Source organism: Ictidomys tridecemlineatus, chromosome 8, assembly GCF_052094955.1.
Source record: "Ictidomys tridecemlineatus isolate mIctTri1 chromosome 8, mIctTri1.hap1, whole genome shotgun sequence".
Taxonomy (NCBI): Eukaryota; Metazoa; Chordata; class Mammalia; order Rodentia; family Sciuridae; genus Ictidomys; species Ictidomys tridecemlineatus.
In genome coordinates this window covers 142,648,919-142,652,278 of record NC_135484.1, presented here as the reverse complement: position 1 = coordinate 142,652,278, position 3,360 = coordinate 142,648,919, and positions in this window count along the sequence as shown.

Sequence of the window (3,360 nt, the reverse complement as noted above, 5' to 3'; positions counted from 1 at the left end):
ATTATGAGTTGATATGCCGTCCTAGGTGGGCTGGGAACTTCGAAGAGTTAAGAGAGAAGGCATCAGTCAGATAAAAACCTGTGTGTGTTGCTAGCAAGCTCCAACAGGCTGGAAAGATACAATTCGTGTCTTTGTGTCATTTTTTTTTTTGGTTTTTACTTTATTTTTTGCTGTTTCTCCTGGCCCTGGAGGTAGTCGCAGCCTGGTCTGGTTCTCCCCACGGGATGCCGGGCAGGGAGAAGCTGCAGACTGAAGGCTGCGGCCAGGCACTGGGCTGGAGGTGGCTGCAGCAGGTGTCGCCCCGCCCCCTGCTCCGCAGACTTCAGCACACCTCGTCATCAGAGGAGCTTTCTGGAAGCCCGCCAGCTGCAAGGCCCAAGGTCGAGCATGCACCATGACTGTCTGCGACGAGGAGGACCTTGGGGGGACCCACGGAGGTGACGGCAGGTGGCGAGGCAGTTAGTGAGCGCCGCAGAGCTGCCTGCTCGCGGCTGGGGCTCCGGGTGGCGGCGGCTGCGGGGAGCGCAGGGAAGGGTTATCTACTGATGAGCTCCGTGTGCCCGAGGGCAGGGCCCGCGCTGGCAGAAGCTTCCTGTGGTGGCCTGCGACTAGACGGCGGAGGGAAGGGGGGCGGGGCGGGGAGGATCCAGCGACAAAGCAGCAGGATGGGTTCCACCGAGCACCGAGCACCGAGCACCGTCACTCCACGCCCGGCTCTCCCAGCCCTGGCTGCCTGCTTGCGTTAATTACTTCTCTTCCCCAGATGCATTTATTCCAAACTACCTTTAGGGTTCAAAGTGCAGGAGCAAAATGACTCGGGTTGAAAGCAATTAACAAACAGGTTATTTTAAATTAACAGACACTTTTACCAGCTGGCCCAAAGAGCTTGTGCATGTCACGGCAGAGTTAGTGATGCTGGGTTTCTCTCTTTAATTCTCTCCAGCGACATTGACTGATTTTGTTTGGAGATTTAAATATTTTACTAAGACATATTTCCTGGAGAGCTACACCCAAAGGAACTAAAAAAAGGAAAAGCTTATGCAGACTTCTTTCTAATATTAATCTTTATTTGTGTATTAAAAGTCTGTTAATTCTGCACATGCATTATTTATTTGTTGTTAGTTTTTCTTTTTTCACTCTGAATTTTTCTACCATCCTTATAACACCTTAGTAGTTATAGTTTGGGGAATACATTTTTTTTTTCCTTTGTGTTTTGGATGCCTCTGGCTTTTCTTTCCTATCTTTAAACTAGGCACTCTGTATATAGCAGGGATTTAACAATGTTGAATGAAGAAATGGATTGCTTCCTAGAATTAGAGATAAATAACTCGGAGAAAACGCCAGAATCTCCTACCAACTTTCTGTAATAGGTATGCTACCTATTGCCTCATTAAGAGATTCTCCATAGGATAATGCATTCTTTGACAGCATTTAACATTATTTGATTTACATTCGACTCTTCAGGAACACTTAACAACATGAAATAGAGAATGCCCATTGGCTTATTGTGGGTGGTAATGACACCTGGGGAGTAGCTGGGTTTTAGTGTCATTTATGGCAGCAGTAAACGCATATTGATTAAAGTATATGCCCACGTGCAACCTGCTCTTCAATGTATTATTTAGACACACTAAGGAGGGGCGGCGCTCCTTTGGTTTTGTTCAGTGCCTACAGCACTGTTGATACTCATTAAAGGTTAAGGACAGTGATGTCTGGCTGGCATGGGATGCAAATTTTCCCTTTTTAAAAACCATTGAAAGGAAATGGCAGGGCATGAAATAACACATGAAATGCACCGAGATATTATAGTGACTTTAGCCCGATGAAGGGAAGTTCAGGGTATTGGGCACATGATCCTCACCGAAGGCTCAGCTCTCCATACTGACCACTCATGTCACTAAAGGACTAAGAGAAAAGGCCCACGAGGTCATGTATTAAGACAGGCTATATAGGTGCTTCTGGAAATTAATTATGCTCAAGAATCCAGACTATGAGGCTATCATAAAAAAATGAAAAATAGAAAATATCACATGATAAGATATTAAGGCTGGCTGTTACCAAATGCTTCATGAGTTTTCATGAATTTGCTATAAATCAATTGTGAATTGTATTTTTTCCAGCTAGACTTTTCACTGGGGGAAATGTCAGGCCCATTTGGTATAAATAACAACATCCTGTGGGGATAACCTAAGGGAAAGGTTTGGAATATCAACTGGAGGCCCTGCTTAGATATGTTGTTTTTGGACTGACACAGTTTCCTAGCATCCGGGCTTTCCTTCTTCCCTTTCAAGGTAAACAGCATATTCCCACAGTGAAGATCTCTTAGCCTTGGATGGGGCGGGGGGAGGGGGAGGCAGGGTTTAGGGCCTGTGATTCTAAAGAACATATAAAGAGAAGTCAGTTGAGTTCAACCAACAGACTGCTGAGCTCACCAGAGAAATGAATGGATGGTCCAAAAATTAGTGCCAAGAGTATTGAAAGCAGAGTTGGAAGATCTGGGATGTGCTTCTTTTATTTCTAAACGTGTCATTTTTTCCACTTTCAAATTATATGTAATTTGCCTGGGTGTTGGGAAAACAAATATAGCTTCCAATATAAAAATAAAACAACAAAATAAAACACCTCTTGATGCTTTTAGGTTCATTTGAGAAAATGTACTGTAGTGATTCATTTTTAACACACACATACACACACATATACATTTTGCAAAAATGACACATAGGTATTGGTCCTATGGGGTACTTGATGTTATAACTATTTGTTTCCAAAACCCACCAAATTCTCTTTCTTCTCCTATGTTTTCCAGAGCAAAATACTTTAAAAACCTTAAACGGAATAAAAGGAAAAGTTGAAATCACGCCTTGGTGTTTAGAAGTCATGCGAATAAACTTCCAATCAGTGGAACATGATTGTTTTTCCTTGTTTCAGATAACTAGAAAACAAGTACACTGATTGAAATACAGCCAGGAATAGAATTTGCCATTAGTATAAAAACCTTTAGTCAGATTCATTTCAATGTTCCATTTGTGTGGCAATATTATTAAAAAGCTTCTCAATAACTTAAGCATACAAGCTGGAGTGGTTGCCAGACTGTAACTTTTGAAAGGGAATTATAGCCTTACATGCTCCATGTGCGAGATGCCAGCCAGTCTCAGAAATAACCCTGTTTGCTCCCAACAGAGTGGACGAGGAAACAACACCTGGAGCAATGGAAGAAATCAAGGCTCATGTGAAGCAGGCACTCAGTATGTTGAGTGGGGAAACTGAGGCAGGAGAAGTCATTTTCTCAAAGTCAGACATTGAGTGAGGCCAGCTCTGTAGCTGACTCTTAGACTCCTTGACTGGTGAGTCCCTGCTCTT